Genomic DNA, 19,507 nt, shown 5'->3' with positions numbered 1-19,507 from the left:
GTAAATGACCACACACTTGAGGTGGCAAACAACTATTATTCAAATCACTATCAATGTTTCAAACACAAATTTGAGCCATAAGACACTCTTCTCCATGTGACCTTGTTACAATTCGATTATGTTTCAAAGGGAAAAAAACATTTAAAAGGTAAAATCAACTGAGGCGTCAACGATCCCATCACACAGGCAGGTAACGTCTACCACTCATCAATTTTGGGCCCATCATTCATCTTTACACCTCCGGAAAAATGACCTCTCTTTTTTTTTCTTCCTGAACTCCAAGGTACAAGTACCTTGGCTTCTTGCCAGTGATTGTACTGGCTTAGACCACATCACACAATTGTCTGGCTGCCACCTTCTTTAACAGGAGATTTTGGAAAGCTGCTTGTGATTATATCACATTAGGAGATAAGGAAAAATAGCAAGTGTCTGTTTTATATGAACTGAAACTACTTCACTTAAAAAAAAAACAAAGTAAGACTTGGACATGTTGCATTAATCAGCAAGACTCCGCTGCAAAATGTTTTAATTCTTTTGGTTTTGCTAAGCTCTGTCTCCCTAGGCAGCATAGATCAGTCGAAACAATGGCAGTACGTTTCCCCACTTCCAATTTACATGTCTGATATGTAAATAAGCCACCAGCAAGAAGTGTCTCCATCTTAATACCTGGAGGAGGAAGGAAACTCGAGGGTTGGAATTGAATCCAAACTAGAACAAGGGATGAAGAGAAGGAAGCAGGAAGAACCTCATAGGAGACCAATGCTTGGTCAAGTCAGACCTGTGTCTAGGTCGCCCAGAGATCCAGTTAAACTTCTCATTTTTCCCTGCAGGACCTTTGGCAGAGCAGCAGAGCTGCTCTAATCATGAGCTGATTAATCATGATTTCATGTCCTCTCATCTTTTGCTCACACTTAGCTGCTCAGGGGATCGCATAATGGACTAAGGTTAAGTTCCACCTCAACAGGAGAGGGGAGATTGAACTAACAGGCTTATTGTTACTCTTACATTTCTCTTCACTCCATCTGATGAATAAATTTCCATTTCTTTATTGATATCTACATCACAGGTCACCTTTACCTATACCAAACAAAATTTTTAAAAATTCCTCTAGATCACCCAAAGTTTACTAAATTTATGTTTGTCTATTTCTCCCATGCTCCAACCCATGAAACCCAGTATTCCTCCATATATTAGCGCCTTCTCCCCATCTTTCCAACTTATTCCTCTGAAGGATATCATTAGCACAGGGACCACCAAATCAGTTTCCTTTATGCTTCTTTTCTGCACCAAGCTATAATTTGTGTGTTTATCCATTCTACACTAAAATCCATCAGAAGATCCATCTTCTTCTCACAGCCCCATGATCAACACTGTCAGCATAAGTGAAGACATGGTTTCCATTCTTCCGATCCTCTTTTTAAAATTCTTTCAGCCACTAACACATCTCTCATTCTGCATGTTGATGTTTTTCAACTTTACCTTGCCACAGCTTCTCTTCTGCTATTGTCATTTGTTTTTGACTTTGTTCTTTTTTGTTAACACAAATCTGTATGCTTGCCCTGGACCAAACCCCTACTCCATTAATCTGGATTTCCAAATGTCCACTCTACACACCTCTACTGTACAGTCTAGCAGTTCTTTACGTCCCACTGTCCAAAAATGGACTCTATCTTGGTTTCTTTCTTCACTCCATGGCTTCTCTAATGTTTCTTATCTATTCTGAGGCTATAATGTTACCTACGTATGTGTACATGTCTGTGCCCATGTATACACATATTTAATTCATCCCCTTACCTTTTATATATATTCTCTATATAAATATATATATTCTATAAAACTATATATATTCTATAGTTATGTATATAGAATATATATAGAATGATTATATATGTGTGTATATACACATATATACATATAGTCAGTTGTAATCCTTGAGGGGGATGTTTCCTTACTATCTTACAAATGTACTCCCCAGCCATGTAAGTTTTCTTCTTTTGGTCCAAGTTCAGTTATTCAAATCTCTCATTGAACTGTGACATCAGTACACCATACAACTTATGTTCATTTTTCTAATCAGCATCGAACAATCTTGACAAAGCCAAGAGGAAGCGATGACTTCTAAATCCTTATTTCTACATATTTGCTTTTGCTGATACATAGCATGCTCTTTGATGGCATCTATGCTTGTCTTTGTCATTTAATCTTTACATTCACCAGAACCTAGTTCAGTGCTTCACTGACATAAATAGAAGGGTAATATTTAATTAAAATGAATAGACCCACTTTTAACATATTTATATTCAAACAATCCATTCTTATTGACTTTGCATAAATATTGCAAATTATTAATTGTTAAGAACAATGATATGAAAAAATCTTCAGACTTCATGTTCCACCTACCACAACACTTGAAGTTCTGCGCCTGGTCTCTGTCTCTCTGTCTCTCTGTCTCTCTGCCTCTCCCTTTCTCTCTCTCTCTCTCTCGCTGTCTCTCTCCATCTCTCTTATTCTCTCTGTCTATGTCTCTGTATCTGTCTCTCTTTCCTCTTCCCTCTCCCCATCCTCTCTTTCTTCCTCTCTCACACACATTCTTCAGTTTCAACTTTAATATAATATCGGTTTTTCTCTTGAATTCCAAAATTTTTCTTTATACATTAATTATTTTGAGAGATGAACTTAACTGGTAAGCACATCTTTTCCTCATAACTCCATGTTTTATTGAGAAAGATTGTCATGATTACTGTTTAATCAAATAGGCACATGATCTATCAAGAAAATTCTCCTCAGACAAATACTTTGCAATTAGGACATGTTTGAGATGCATCTGCTATTTATTTTGGAAAATAAATTAAAGGCTATTATTAGAGATTATAGTTTGTCTTCTTCAGATTTGTATTTCTTTCTGAAATGAATATAGTTGTGGGAATGAAATGGTATCCTTGCTATTTTAAATAAAGGAGCTGTAAGCATTTCTTTTATGGTCTTCAATTTTTGTGTGTTATTTATAATAGTTATGAAAGTTGATGTCTATAGTTAGACAAAAATGACATTTCATATGTTTGCATTAATGGTTCTGGACAAGGAAGAAAAAAACATTTTTATGCTCTAGAATTGATTGTAGCCATATGATCTTTTTGACATTTTGTGATTAAGAGAAGACAGGGCATTGTCTGCCTACCTATTAATAATAATTAAAAAAAACTATGTCATTCAAAAAATGAGCTTGGACATCTACTGGATACAGCATCAGGTACAAATCACAGACACATATTTCTCACGTTCTGGTGTCTGTGTTTAAACGCCATGAAGCTACAATGTCATACAATCACTGCCTCCACACATTGTTGACAAGAACTGCCAAGTACCCTGGCCTCATCACATACAGTGAAGTTGGAAATGGTCTCGATTATTCATGACACAATTATACATTTTTTTTCAGCTGGAGCACAGATATCCTTCCATTTGTGCCCTCTTAGCTAGCTCAAAGATGTTTTTTCAACATTCCTTTAGTTCTAGGAAATGCAAATAAAAGAGGAAAATGAGCAGCTGTGACACCATTATAAACATGTGTCATCCATCCCATCCTAAACGCATGCTTTTGTTGAAGGTTTAGCGTATCTGTCTTTTCTGTTCTAACACGTGAGTGCATAAAAGCAAAGAGTGGACTTAGACCAATGTTATTAGCACAAACAATACATTGTTTTGGTTCTCATGGTAAAAAAAAATGTTCTATTAAATGTTTACTCTGTGGCTTATTTATAAATTTGTAAATTATTCTCTATGAACTTGAGGTTTGCCTAATTTGCCCACACCCCATTGAGAAAGTGAGTCTTCTCAAAATCAAAAATTCCTCATTATTTCCCTAAATCAAGATTAATATTATTTAGCAGAACCACTCTTTTAAATATAATACATACCCTGCACAGGAATACATGGAAATTGTCACATGGGCAAAGGAATCCACAGTCCTGGGTAAGTCAATGATATTTCTGTCTAATGCTTGTGTACTGTATGATATGTTCTGTGCATCATTTGATCTCAAGTACCATTAACTAGCTTCATTTGCTAACTATGTTGTTATTTTAAAATAGCTAGCAGAATAATGAACTCTTCTAATACACAATAAATAGCCATGCAGATTCCTTGTAATGACTTTCCTGCTTCCGTCTTTTCAATGGGCGATAATGCCATGTGAAGTTGAAATTAGACTCTTCTGAAATCAAATATTGGCTATTTCAGATTAGCTAAATGCATTGAGCAAGGACTCAGCTCCATGAGCCATTGAGAGTGAATGGAAATAACAATAGGAGATTTTCTAATTCATCCACGACCTGAACTAGACTGAAAAGATAGAGGTTTCTGTCTCCTGTGCATCTTACAAATAAATGATGTTGTGAGTGGAACCAAATGTGTGCCCTCTATTACATTCATCTCCTAAACCATGTGAAAATACTCACATTAGGACCAGAGCAGCACAGCGATGCAATGGTGTTTAACAGGGCACCATTTGAACTGTTTTGTGTTCTTTTAACTCAGAAATTGGCAGGTTTTAGGAATAAATTGAGGGAGGATATTGTATTTTTGAAATGAGGTGCATGACACAGAAGTTGGTTTTGCCACTCACTCTCCTTTTCCCCTTTTCAAAGTCAGCCACAGACTCTGGGTTCAAAACTTTCAGCAGCTTGAGCATCACTTGAGATATAAAATCTGTAGCTGTATTTCTGAAACAGGATTTCAGAACTTGGTGTTTATTTGTTTATTTTCCACTGATGTTCTCTCCCTTAACAATTTCTTACTGATGTATCCTAACTCTCTTAGCCTATTGCAGACAAAAACAAAATTTAAACCAAAATTGATAAATTTTTATATACACACATCATAAAATGCTGGTTTAATTTCTACTCTATTGGTTTTAGAAGTATATGGATGAGCTGGCCTTGAAGCCACCCACATCCTGGTAGACACTGAACAGAAATCAAGCTTCCATTATGAAACAGAATCCAATCCACATCCTCTGAGCCACACATTGAAATTCTTGCCTTTTTTTAGCTAGGATGTATGTCAGCTCTTTCTTTCTTATTTTCTTTTTGTGAACTTGCAGCCTCAGATGTTAGCTAAGTTTTACCATTCTTCAAAAGCATTTATTTGAAAAACATGTGAATGGAAAATGAACATGCTAAACTAATTAGGATATGCAAATGTGATTCAGAGGGACTGCCTTTTAAGTGAATCATACTTATTTGAATATACAAATAAAAGAAAATTTGTTTCAGTAACAATCTGGAAGTTAGTTCATGTGGAACAAATAAGGGCTTAAATTATAAGGATTAGCTTTTCAGTATCTACTTTACAGTTCACCTTTTTAATGGGCTGGAATGTAGACTTGAGGCAGAGCCCATATTAGCATGGCTGCAGAAGACTTACTCTGGTCTTGTCTTCATTTAGAGGGAATACAGCGGAGACTGAGGGGAAAAAAAGCCCCATGGTTTTTACTGATTTCTTTTAAGGCAGTTCAAAGACAAGCAGGTGAAAATCTCAAACTATAAAACGTAGATACAAAACACTGTTCTTCTAAACATCATTTCAGAGCAAGGACTGAGCTTCGGAATGTTTGTTTCCAGTGTTTCATTTTTGATGCAAAATCACAAAGAGCTGAAAGAAAAAGAAAAATTGGACATTTAAAGAGATAAAGAGGGATCAGAGCAAAATAATACATGGGAGAAATAAATGCTAAGTATACTTTAGATGGAGGCTGCATCTCCACAGGGCCAATGTTATACTTAATATTAGGGAATCATTTCATATACATAAGAAAGACTAGGATGTTTCAAGTTATGTTTAAGAATGAAATAAGCTAAATGCCTAAAGATATGATTCTAGGGCACTTACCACACAGTCAGCATATGACCCACCTGCCTGGTGAGTGACATAGAATGACCTAGAAATTTTGTTTGAATAGTGCTATGTAGCTACATGTTTAACTAAAAGTATATATACTTCATGGTCCTTATAAAACAATTCTGTAGCCTATATTAGATAATTATCTCTTAATAATTGTTACAGTGTTTCCCTTATTCTTCATTCAAGCAACAGATATTTGTGGGGTTCTGAGCATGTGTTGTTCATGCTCAGACTAGAGCACAATAACATAAATATGACACACTTATTCCAGGAGACAGGATAGTAGAAGTTTCATTCTCTAAAAGAAACATCACACTCAGTTAAAATGATCTAACAAGTTGTCTGAGTGGGCTGATATGCTGAGGAGCTTACTTACCTGGAGGGTAAATGAGAGAAAACAAGAGACAATACATACTCATACACACACTCTCATAAACACGTGCATACATATACATGTACAGAGAGAGAGAGAGAGAGAGAGAGAGAGAGAGCTAGCCAAATGCCAGTAGAATGAGGAAAATGGAAAATAGCTTAATTTTAAGAGGAAAAAAAGTTTACTTGTATTTTTCTGTAGCTTCCAGTGCCTGCCTTTGAGTTCCTCTAAAAAAATATAAGTGGAGGGACTGAGGAAATTCATATACAGCAATGTTGTTCTCTGGTCCAGATGAAAAGAAGCAAATGTATGGAATGTCTTTCCACTTAATTCCATTTACATTGAAATATTCATGATTCTATCTGTGCAGTGGGGCCTAGTTAGCAGGATTCATGTCATGAGGAAGTTCAAGGTAAGACTTCCTCAGAGAAAAGTTACATCAGATCCTTCATCAAAACAAACACATGTGGCAGAAATAGCCAAAGAGAAAGAGAGCTATGGGACACATAGACGACACCCTGCTAGGAACTCTAAATAAAAATGTTGCGGAGAAGGAGGGACTTCAATCCCTGACTCACATCACAGGGCAAACAAATCCATAAAACAGGCAAACTGGTCAATGTGAATTTCAACTCTGGTTGTTTAGCGTGATTATTTCAGAAATGGAGTCTATTGTCGCTCCACAGGCATAGAGATGAAGGAAGTGGGAAATGTGACTGCAATGCCATTTGGAGGACCAGAAACTTTCTCATAATCTTGGGAGCACACCGATAATACCAACTTAAATTTGTGTCACACAGGAGGTCATGCATGTCTTTGAATATTACTAGGAAGGCTGGATCAGATTCCATTCAAACCCCAAGACATGTGTGGGTTGATGGAATTTACCTTAAATTAATTATAAGCCTACATAATGTTCTTGACTGTTTCATTTGGAGTTCTACCTCAGGCATCTGGAGTTAAAAGTCTTTTCTGAATGAAAATCAACCTCAAGTTTGCCTTATAGCTGTCATGTGTGGTTCCAAAGAAGAAATAAGTCAAAAAAGAAACAAAACAAAAACCAAAATCTATGCTCAAAGATGTGAGGTGGACATGCTGAAAGTGACTATATAAGCATTTTAACACGGTTTCCAGAGGCAGCACAATGAACTAATAGTTGCCTAACCTAGATCTTTGTACAAAGCCAAGGCAGTCTTTCTCTATAGACATCATTGAGGGCTTTCTCTTGGCAAGTGACTAGTTGGTCAGAACCCCAGGATATAAGCCCAACCTTATCTGCTGCCTGTATGTACTGTTACTGTAACAAAACACCACAACCAAGACAGCCTATTAAAGAAGGTGTCTAATTGGACCTGTGGTTAAAGTCCACAATGGCAGAGTAAATGTATGATGGGGGTGAGGGGATAACTGAGAGCTCACATCTTGACTCACATGGAGGAGGCAAAGGAAAGGCACGCTGGGAATGCCCGGAAACTTTTGAAACCTTGAAGCCTGCTCCCAGTGCCATACCTCCTTCAAATCATACCACCTAATCCTTCTCAAACAGTTCTACCATGGGAGAGCATGCCTTCACACCTATGTGCCTATGTGGGTCATTCTCATTCAAACCATCACTCTGATCTATCCCAAGAACGTGAGAAAGGAGAATCCAAATTTTCAAGGTGTCCCACAAGCTTTCAAACACATCTGGAAGCATATGGTGGTGGTGGTGGTGGTGTGTGTCTGTGTGTGAGTGTGTGTGTGTGTGTGTGTGTGTGTGTGTGTGTGTGTGTCTGTGTCTGTGTCTGTGTGTGTCTGTGTGTGTCCTTGACTGTGTGTCAATGTGTGTGGCCGGGTGCTTGCCAGTGTATGTGTGTGGAGATCAAAGATAAACTGCAGTTCCTCACATGGACACAGTAAGTGTTTTGCCCACTGAATCATCTTCCCAGTCCACAGAAAGTTTGAAGCTAAAACATGATCTCAAAAATTAGCAGATATGAAAGTAAGCACAAGCAAGAGATAACCATATCTAAGTCAAAAGAGCAACAAGGAGAGATGTTTCTAGGAAATGAAAGGAAAAGAAGACACAGTGGTGAGCTTTAATTACCTTACAAGGACCATGTCAATGGAGGCACAATGCAAAGAAGCAAAGCTAACCTAGGAAGTAGAGGTGACATTACATGTAAAGCACTGGGGTTCACGAGGCTATCATCCTGTATTTAAAGCCTTCCATTGATGTTCACGAGGAGAGCTCAGTACTGAACTGAAGCATTCAAATGAGGTAAAGGCAAATTTAAGACTAGAGGCATAAATTTATGAATTACATGTGGGTTGTTAGAAAACATAAAAGAATAGTGACCAATGCCAAGAGAAATAAACCCCATGATGTTTTATTTTCATCCATAGGTGGCATCATATATTTTAATCATGTTTGTGATTATAGATTTTTAAAAAGAATCCCAAGGAGTCAATGTCAGGATTAACACACACACACACACACACACACACACACACACACACACACATCCTTCTGTGCACTGGGAATTATGTATGTGGTGATGAATATATAATGCTTAATAAAAGGGATCAGGAAACAGGCATATCCCCCATATTAAACATTACCTCAAAATTAGGTGCCACACAGGCACATATTGTGCCTTCTGATATATTAATGCATATTCTATGATCAAAAAAGAACAACACTAGGCCTTTACTGTGTTCCAGACCAGCAGATGAGCTCAAGATGTATTCCCGTGTGGTAAACTGGGGATTTTCAGAGCATCATAAAAGCTTTTTATTGTACACTCCAATGCTGTCATCCACAGTTAGCTAACAAATATGATAGGTTTTTAATATAATCCACTCCATCCTTGCCAGTGCTCCTTGTACGTTACGTCATCTTTCCGTGGGCCAAGAGTTTGTTTTCCCCAGCTGGCCTGCATGAAGCTGCTGACAGCCCTTCTGACTGAGAAACTGTAGAACAGCAATCTTCCAATTCACTTAGCACTACCGACAAAGAGCGAGCTGTTGATACGCGGATGCGAGACCACTCTATCAGCCGTTACATAGCGTCTGTGTTCTCAGCATGTTCCAGGCGTGATAAGTCATAGCACATGCTCTCCGACATCTTCTGCATTTCACTGCTCTGTAGAGTTTCCTAGAGTTGAAATCAGGGTGACAGGATGCAAAATGCCAAGGGTGACATCATCAGCAACTGGTAGCAGTCATCGCGTCATAAATAATACTTTGCAGACACGTAAAAATTATTGAAGCTGTGAAAAGTTCACCATAATTCCTGTGAAGAAAATCCGAAATCAATGGCGTTGTTAATCTCTACCAAGTGATTTTTACCAAGTAGTGGCAGTGTACAGAACAATCTGCAAAGTTTCATAATGATAGGGACATGGCACTTGGTAGGAAAAGGGGCTAAACAGTATTTTGCAGTAAATTCAAAAGTGTTTTCTTTTTTCCAATCGTCTTTCTGTTTAAAACAGGATCACGTATCAGCATCAATAGGTCCTGCAAAGCAATGGGTGGCACTGTGCTGGAGGTGACTGTGCTGTGGGTGGAATGTCTTCTGATTATGATTACGCGTGGGTATTAATAAGGACAGCAGCTGCGGCAATCTGTTCAATTTTATGCAAATTAGCCCTGGCCCTCTGGCTTCTGGCTGGTGGCCAAGGCAGCCTTCGGCTGGGTAAAGTTTGGATTTATGCTTTATTCTACTGCTGCGAAGGTTGATTTAATTATCTGTATTTATTTAAAGCAGAACAGTACAAAGCCATTCTGCATCTTGGTCAACTTTGTGATGGCTGAGTTGTGTGGGATTTCCCACCCACCCACAAGCTAGTTTGAATCAGTGAATACATGAATCACTGAATATGTCCCTGTAGAACAAGAAGCATTGGTGTTTCTCAGTGCTTTCTTTGGTAATAAAAACTTGAAGGTGGTTTCTTCTATCTACCACCAAAAGCCTATGAAATCAAGTACTACACAATTGCAGATACAGTAAAATTTCACTGTTACTATATAGGTGAGAATATCTGAAATAGAGGAGATTTACATACTATTTTTAAAAATCTATTTTAAAGCATGTTTGCTTAATAACAAATTATTTGGAATGTATGGTAACAAATGTGTCCTATTTTTCCATTCTGATGCTCCTATGTCATGATTTGCAGTTATGTTGATCATACATACCTATTATATTAAATAGTAAGTGGGACTTTTCTGTGTGAATAAATTATTCTCTTTACAGATTTGTTTTGGTAAGCTTAATTTGTGTAGTGGACTGATTTCTTACTGAAGAATATATAAGGGAACTTGAGCTCAGCTCATGAATCTAAATCTCAACTATGAAAATTCATGAGGTCCTAGCAAAATGTGAAAACGTTATTGTCTATCGGCAAGCCATTAATTTCACATATAATGGTGAAACATAAGACATGGTTTGTAACCTGGTTTTGAGCTTTATACATACATATATTATTATAATCATATTTGAAGTGATGTTTGGCTTTCACAGATTCATGCTGTTCATAAATACCATTAATCATTTCATCTGATAGTTGGGAGATGAGAATCATATCTAACTGTATCAACTAAATTATCTGCCACTGTATTTAAACTCATACAAAAATGCAGAGATAGCGCCCACCGTGTTCAAGCCCTTGTAGTAAGAGTCCAGCGTTTGATTGTTGCTCTTTCTGCTAATCTCGGCTCTTAGGAGCCTTCTTTTATTTTAAGCACAGATTCATCTGACAGCCAGCACTTGTTCTGGTTTTGAACCAAACGCTGGCAGCAGTCCCAGAATATGAACCAGTTGTTTCTTTTACACACACCCTCTCATTGTCCTCCACCATCCCAACTGCTTTCAAAGCAATGTGCCATAACCAAACTTGCACTTGCTTTAATGAGAATTATAGCCCGTGAATCAAACAATACTCCTCCTCCAGCCACTGACTATCTCCAGGGTAGATGAGTACAGTCAGAGGCAGCAAAATGATGAGATAGAGCAAGGGGTTTAAGAAACACCCCTTCTAAACTGAAGCCTCAAAATTACTTATGTAATTTTCCCTTCAGTTACCTGTTTCCTCATTTTAACTGCCAGAAGCCTGATCTCCTAATTTTTCTTCAGTATTCTCTCCAGCAGTGATAGCAAATCTATTCTTGCTCAACATGGTCTGGGAGTATTTTCCTCTGACTCAATTTTGTTAATAGAGACCAACACGTTCCTTTTGCCTTCTCACCCTCTGTATTGCTAAGATGGCAAAGCAGAGGCTGTGTCATAGTGAAATAGACAAACAATCCAGGTTAACAGACCCTGTCAAGTATGTCGGCTTTCCAAGATTCTGAGAGAATGGCAACCATTTAGATGATGCAGTCACAGGGCCCTATGAAATACAGAGTTATATCATAACAATAAAATCATCACCATTGTTTTAAGTATGATTTTGTAAGTATTGGGAATAAAGGAATTATTATCCTACTGGGTTTCCAAAGCTTGGTTCCTTCTGAATTTTTTTCTAGTGTTAAAGTTCTACTTTTATCTTCTCCCTCAATGCTTTGTACTTGTATCAATCATTCAACCAGGTGCTTGAAACTCATACATAGTTTTAATTAATTATTGAAGGAATAGTCGCAGGTTCCTGTGCCCTATTTGTCCATGGTCCTTGCTTCTGCTTGTCCCACACACTCCCAGCCTAACATGTCTGTGATCCTTCAAGACAGTTCTCTGGAACTTATGAACCATTTTAGTAATGAGATGTTCATGTGAAGCCGGGAGTGTGTATCAGAATTGCCTTCTACCAAAACATTGGCAATGGGGCTAGATTGAGTTGAATTTCTCTTAGCGCCACTCCCAACTCTGTGTAAGAAAGTATACGCTAGTCCTGAAGTTCTTAAAATGACTATATCTTTTTGAATGGCTCAATACCATCCTCCTTCAATGTTATTCCAATTAAGATGGAAATAAAATGCTAATAGCTCTTACTTTAAGTCTTCTCTTAAGCCAAGAGGGTGGATGTTATGTGTCTTCATCACGAGGAGAATATTCTATTCCAGTGACTATTAGACTTCATTGGTTGTCTTACAGATAATAGGACCACAGTATTCATGCAAATAGGTGCTGCCCTTGATAGCAAGAAAAATGAATGGCTATTGTCTCAGTTTTTATAATGCTGTAATCAATTGCTATAAAGTTTTAATGAAGAAAAATGCATTTGCTCACAGTTCTGGAGGCCAAGAAGACCAATACCCAAGGGTAGCATTTGCCAAGAACTCTCTAGCTATATCATTTCACAGTGGATGGGTAAGCAGAAGATTTAAAAAAAAATGTGTGCAGTTCCATCCTTTTATCTGCCTCCTATGAATATACTATTCCTATTCTAAGTGAGATTAAATTATCCTTGTTTGGGTCTTTTTTCTTGTGTAGCTTCACTGAGTCTGTGAAGTATAGCATGAGTACCCTGTACTTTTTGGCTACTATGAACTTACAAGTGAGCACATACCATGCATGGCCTTTTGGGTCTGGGTTACCTCATTCAGGATCATATTTTCTAGCTCCATCCATTTGCCTGCAAAATTCATGATGTCCTTGTTTTAAATAGCTGAATAGTATTCCATTGTGTAGATGAACCACATTTTCTGTATCCATTCTTCAGTTGAGGGGCATCTGGGTTGCTTCCAGTTTCTAACTATTATGAATAAAGCTGCTATGAACATGGTAACATAGCAGTGTAACATCTTTTGGGTATATGTCCAGAAGTGGTATAGCTGGGACTTGAGGTAGAACTATTCCCAATTTTATTTTAGGAAACCTCCAGATTGATTTCCAAAGTGGTTGTACAAGTTTCTACTCCTGCCAGCAATGGAGGAGTGTTCCCCTTGCTGCCCATTCTTGTCAGTGTGTGTTGTCACTTGAGTTTTTGGTCTTTGCTAGAATATCATGGTCATTTTGATTTGCATTTTCCTGATAACTAAGGAGGTTAAACATTTCTTTAAGTGTTTTTTGGCTATTCGAGATTCCTCTGTTGAGAATTCTCTGCTTAGCTCTGTATCCCATTTTTAATTGGGTATTTGGTTTGTTGGTGTCTCGAGTTCTTTACATATTTTGGATATTAGCCCTCTTTCAGATGGAGGGTAGGTGAAGATCTTTTCCCAATATGTGGGCTGTTGTTTTGTCCTAGTGACAGTATCTTTTGCCTTACAGAAGCTTTTGAATTTCATGAGGTACCCTTTTTCTTCAGGGTGATAAATATGGACTTATTTACATTCTTCTACATACAGACATTTAGCACTGTTTGTTGAAGATGTTGGCATGAGGAGAATGCAGGCAGGAGGCCCATGATCAAGTGTGGGGAGTAACAAGAGAGTGGCCAGAGGGCCAGGAGAATGAATGGAAATAGGTGGCTGGTAAGGGTGAGGGGTTGGGGGACATCTCTAGGACATGCTAGAAACCTGGGATGGAAGAGGCTCGTGGGAGTCCATGGGGATGACTTTAGTTGAGACTCCTGAAGTTGCCATCTCCTGTAATCATGCAGTACCCACATAGAGGGTTAAGGACACCAAAACACCTACAAAACCTTTGAGCCAGTATTTGTCCTGCTTACAAGAAATGCAGGGACAAAGATGGTGCAGAGACTGAAGGAATGGCCAACCAACAAATGACCCAACTTGAGAACTATCCCAAGGGAAAGCCACAACCCCTGGTACCATTAATGGTACTGTTATTGTTGCAGACAGGAGCCTAGCATGACTGTCCTCTGAGAGGAGGACAGTCAGGCAGCTGACTGAAACAGATGCAGAGGCCCACAGCCACATATTGGAAGGAACTCGGGAGTCTCATGGAAGAGTTAGGGGAAAGATGGAGATCCCAGGAAGAATGGATAGTAACTGCACAGGAAGACCAACAGAGTGAATGAACCTGGACCCATGGGGACTTTAAGAGACTAAAATACCAACCAAAGAGCATACACAGGCTGGACCTAGGTCACCTGCACATATGTAGTAGATGTGCAGTTCAATGTTCGTGTGGGTACCCTACCAACTGAGGCAGGGCTATTGCTAAAGCTGTTGCCTATCTGTGGATCTTTTTTTGCCTAACTGGGTTGCCTTGTCTGGCCTCAGTGGGAAAGGAGTGCTTAGGTAACAGAGACTTGATATGCCAGGGTGGGGAGATACCTAGGGGATGGGGCTTCAATACTCTCGGTGGAAAAGGGGAAGGGTAACGGGACTTTGAGGGGGACAAAAAGAAGGTGAGGCAGCGATCATTCCAAAGACAATGAAGTCATTACTACCCTAGGAGCACTAATTGACTCATAAAGAGGCCTCACAGCTAACCACCTGTCTACACTGTACAATATGGGTTAAACTACCAATACCTACATTGGGGAGATCATTTTCAAACTGTTCTTATAACTAGTTTGGAATCTCTAAGAACAAATGTATAAGGGTTACATTAAAACTTCAGACTTCATCAGTCCTGCTATACAGACCTATAAACATATATTACATTATATGTGCATATAAATATATACATACATATGTATGTATATGTGCACATCTAGAATGTGTTAGTATATTATTAAGAACACAATATAAAATGATTTTTAATATATATTTATTTTATAGCATATGAATATACCATTGCTGAGTCTGTGTGATAAGATTCTGACTTATTTTGTTCTTGTATTATCTTACATATTATGAAATTCCTAAAGTTTGTACATACTATTTTGTGAGATAAGTTATTGTATGAGAAAAAAATTAATTAATTTATTTATCTATTTATTTACAATCCAGTTATTGTCTTCCCTCCTAGTTTTTCCTCTCATAATTCCTCACCCCATTCCTTCTTCTCCCTGTCCCCAAGAGGATGCTCCCACACCATCAGGCCCCCCTCCTTCTTGGGGCCTCAAGTCTCTCAAGAACTGGGTTCATCCTCTCCCAATGAGGCCAGACCAGGCAGTCCTCTGCTGTATATGTGTCAAGGGCCTTGTACCACAAAATTATTTTGAAACATCATCAGCACCTAGGTCTAGGATTTTATTAAATTTAGTAGAAGTTTCCATAATAGTTAAAATATTTCTATTCTTAGTATTTTAGGACTTCTTCAAAGCCTAATTTAGATTTTCGAAGGCCATAGATATTTAAATCCTTATTCAAAATATGTCTGCTGACCCAACAACAAAATTTTGCATTTTCTACCATTGATGATTTTCTACTACATGGTGATTATGTTGTCATGTAGATTCCTCTATCTCTAGGTCATCCCTGTCTACAGGAATTAGGAGATTGTCTTGGCCTTAATGGATTATATTAAGTGGTGTATACCAAACTATCAACAGCTGACATGCATGTGGAATTCTAGATATGTTCAGCTCTCCAAACTAAAAATCACATCTTGTAATATTTGCTCCCTAGACTGTCTCTCTCTGTCTCTGTCTCTTTGTGTCTCTTTCTCTGTGTGTGTGTGTCTGTATCTCTCTCTGTCTCTCTCTGTCACTCTGTCTGTCTGTCTCTCACACAGACACACAGACACACAGACACACACACACACACACTTTTAATTGGGACAGGACCTCCAAGTTTTTTAATCTTCAATCCAAATCAACTCTGTGTAAGTTTTCTATTCCAGCTATAAATTTTTAACTAATGGCCTGAATTCTCTAACAAATTTGCAAATTTCCACAAACATATTCTGTATATAATTTGTACACTGAGAATAAATCTTTTCAAATAGAGATCTCAGACTTTGAAACCAAATCTTCACTGCATGTGTAAATTTGACTCGGATCTTCACATTCATTCTTTACACTTTAATAGTGATGAAATAAACTCTAAATTTACTAAGTGTTCAGTCTCATGAAAGGTCTTTGAAGTCAGACTGAGAGATATGTTTATAGATAACAAATATCAATGTTGAGCTCTGTTGGAAATAACAAATATTTTGATTCTCTGACATCAGAATACATTAAAAATATACAGCACTCTACCCTGTAGACAGGCCAGAAGAACATTACACTATCTGTTCTGATGAAAAATCCCAGACTTCAAAACACAACATTATTTCCAACATTTATTTGAAAATGTGTTTAGTGAGTAGATCTGTAGAGCATCTTACATATGTCATGGAAAGCCATCGCTATGAGATCATCCGCAGGGGCAGAAGTGAAAAGAATTGTGGGATGATCTTGTGGGACTGCAAAGACTGATCTTAACGTACTGTGACTTCTCGTGTCTGTCAATCTTTGTCTAGCATCTTATGCATGCCACTGGGTGGAATAGTCTGATTCCAATATTTATACTACTTTTGTGGACAAGGTATTTTTGCTTCTCAGTATGCAATATCAAAAATAAGTCCATCATGACTGGGTGGCCACTGTGGAGATAGTTTCAAGCATATAAAATATAAAAAGCATGCATGAAATATGCTGGTATATTAAATTAACATCTTGCAAAAAAAAAACCCTGCTCCAAAACCCAGATACTTCTATTGCTTTTGACAGACTGTAGGCGGTAAAGTTTTAACTTTAAAGAAGCGGCTTTCTGTTTCTGTTTTCAAGTTAAAAATAATGAAAGGAAAACACACGGAAATTCCCACATTATTAAATAAAACATTTAAGTGGCCAAGCGCCAATCATTGTCACGCCATGAACAAATGCCTTACGGTAATATGTTCCATAGCTGTTTGCTAAAAACTACCAATTTTAACACATTTGCACATGATTAAACTCCATAAAAAGCTGCTTATTGAAGCCAGTGTCATAACACACTGCTACTCATGCCTAAGGGGAGGGAAGCTTCAATGTAAACCTGAACAGAAAGGTGGTGTGAAATAAGTTCCGCGTTGTAAAAACACATCCTAAGTAGATTTGCCAAATAGCTGACTCTGCTCTCATGGTCACAAGTTCACGACATCATCATCCAGGGCTAGGCAGCTCTACATAAGGGCAATGAAAAACTTCTCCAAGCAATTAAAACATGCAAGGATGGATGCTCAAATAAAACTTTTAATCAGTTTTGAGTCTCAAAATCTCTGTACTTGGAAAACAAATGCTTTATGGAAAAGAGCTTGGGTTTGGAAAGATGAAGTCTCCTAGAAAATAAAGCAAACAATCGGTTGAACTTGCTGTGCCAGGAGCTGGCACACTAAGAGACATAGCAGAAAATGCTTCCAGGTTGAACCTGATCAAAATTATGGCATCACTGAAAAAAGGGAAACAAGCATTTACTATGTCAAAATAGTATCTTGGAGGAATTTTGACTTACTTTTTCTTTTCCTTTACTTACTTACTTACTTACTTACTTACTTACTTACTTACTTTGTTTATTTATTCATGTATTTATTTATTTATTTGCTTTACAATCAGGTAAACACCTCCTCTTGCAGCCCCTACCTCACACAGCCCCTCAGCCATTTTCTCCTCACCTTTTCCTCTGAGAAGAGAGAGGTTGAGTTATTTTTCAATGAGGTATTTGCTATTTGTCCCGAGACTATAAAATCTATTTTAAAACTTCTCATTTGGCAGCAAATCTGACAAAACCCTAAATATCTTCTTAAATTACATCATATTATTCACAATTTTCAATAGAAACATCAATACATCTGATCACAAATTCTGATCTTGTCCTCGATGAAACTCTCATGTAATGTGTATGATCCAGCCTGTGCTACTGCTTAAATTGTTTAACAATACAGAACCGAAAAGCATATGCAAGTCTTGAAAATGTATATTAGGGAGATAGATGGTATCTGTACATGAAAATATTAACCAAGTAGCATTAAAATAAAACTAAAAAATAGAATGTCTCACAATGGTCCCTTCTGTATAGATTACTATCCCATAACAATATATCCATCACATGTAATTCCCAAATGTAGAAAAGCCTTATAAGTCAATTAGCACAAATTGTCTCATTTAACCCTATATGTGAAATATTATTTCAAAATGTACTCAATATAAAAATAAGTGATGTAGTTTACACCCAGTTTCTCATTATTTTCAGTAAACAGTTTGTAATATATATTGTTACTATATATTACTTTGTAGTTCTCAATCTTCCTAACACCCCTTTAAATTTGTTCCTCTTGTTGTGGTGACCCCAAGATATAAAATAATTTCACTGCTACTTCATATCTCTAATTTTGCTGAGATGATGAATCATAATGGAATGATAGGCAAAGTATCTGTTACATGATACCCAAGGGATCACAACCCACAGATTGAGGACCCCTGCTCTAGATACAAGTAAGCAAAATGAGAGTATCTGAGAAATGGCTACATTGGAAGGTTGAAACAAGGGGATCATGAGTTCCCTTCTGGACATTCTCCATATTGAGAATGGTTATGTTTGTTTGTTTGTTTGTTTGTTTGTTTTCTCTGACATTTGGCACTGTTTAGTGTCTGTATACAACTTTTCAACAATGGTAGAAAATGTTGATTTTTTTCTCTTGTTGATCAATATCTAGCATTTAGAAGTTTATACACCATGTAGTCATGCCTCACACTGATATATCTAGCATGATAATGGTTTTTTATGAGTGAGCATTTGGACATTGAAAAAACATTCCCTTTCAGCACCATGAAAACTATTACATGGTCTACTCTTTTGATTGTTGATGGAATTGGCTAATTTCAAATGTTGTGCTTCTCAAACAACTTCAATTTGACCAGGGTGTTCTTATTTTATTTTTTATCAGTATTTATTCACTGTACACAGATGGGTTTCATGTGGCCAATTTCTATCAAACATATCACTTTTATACTCTTAACCTCCTCATTCTCCCTGATCCTCCTACTGCTCTCGTTACTCTCCTTCCCCAGGACTTCTGTTTTCATGCCAAGTGCGCATGCATGTGCATGTGTGTGCATGTGTATGTGTGTGCATGTGCATGTGTGTGCATGTACATGCATGTTCATGCTTGTGCATGTGTCTGCATGTGCATTTTTGTGCATGTGTATGTGTACACAATTTCATGTATTATAAAATCTTGGATCTTTAAGTGAGATAACACAAGAATAAGAAATATTTATATTTCTCCACCCAGCTTGCTTCAGTTAATATAAGGGCCTCAAGTTACATCTATTTTCCAATGAAGACACAATTTTATTCTTATTTATGAAGGAATAATATATTTGCACATATTCATTGCACAATTTCTTTATCTGTTCATTCACAGATGGATTCCTAGGATCATTCCATAACTTGGCCACCAAATACTTCAGTAAACATAAATGAGGAACTCTTTCT

Source organism: Arvicanthis niloticus, chromosome 4, assembly GCF_011762505.2.
Source record: "Arvicanthis niloticus isolate mArvNil1 chromosome 4, mArvNil1.pat.X, whole genome shotgun sequence".
Classification (NCBI taxonomy): domain Eukaryota; kingdom Metazoa; phylum Chordata; class Mammalia; order Rodentia; family Muridae; genus Arvicanthis; species Arvicanthis niloticus.
Note: the sequence above shows the minus strand (reverse complement) of the source record.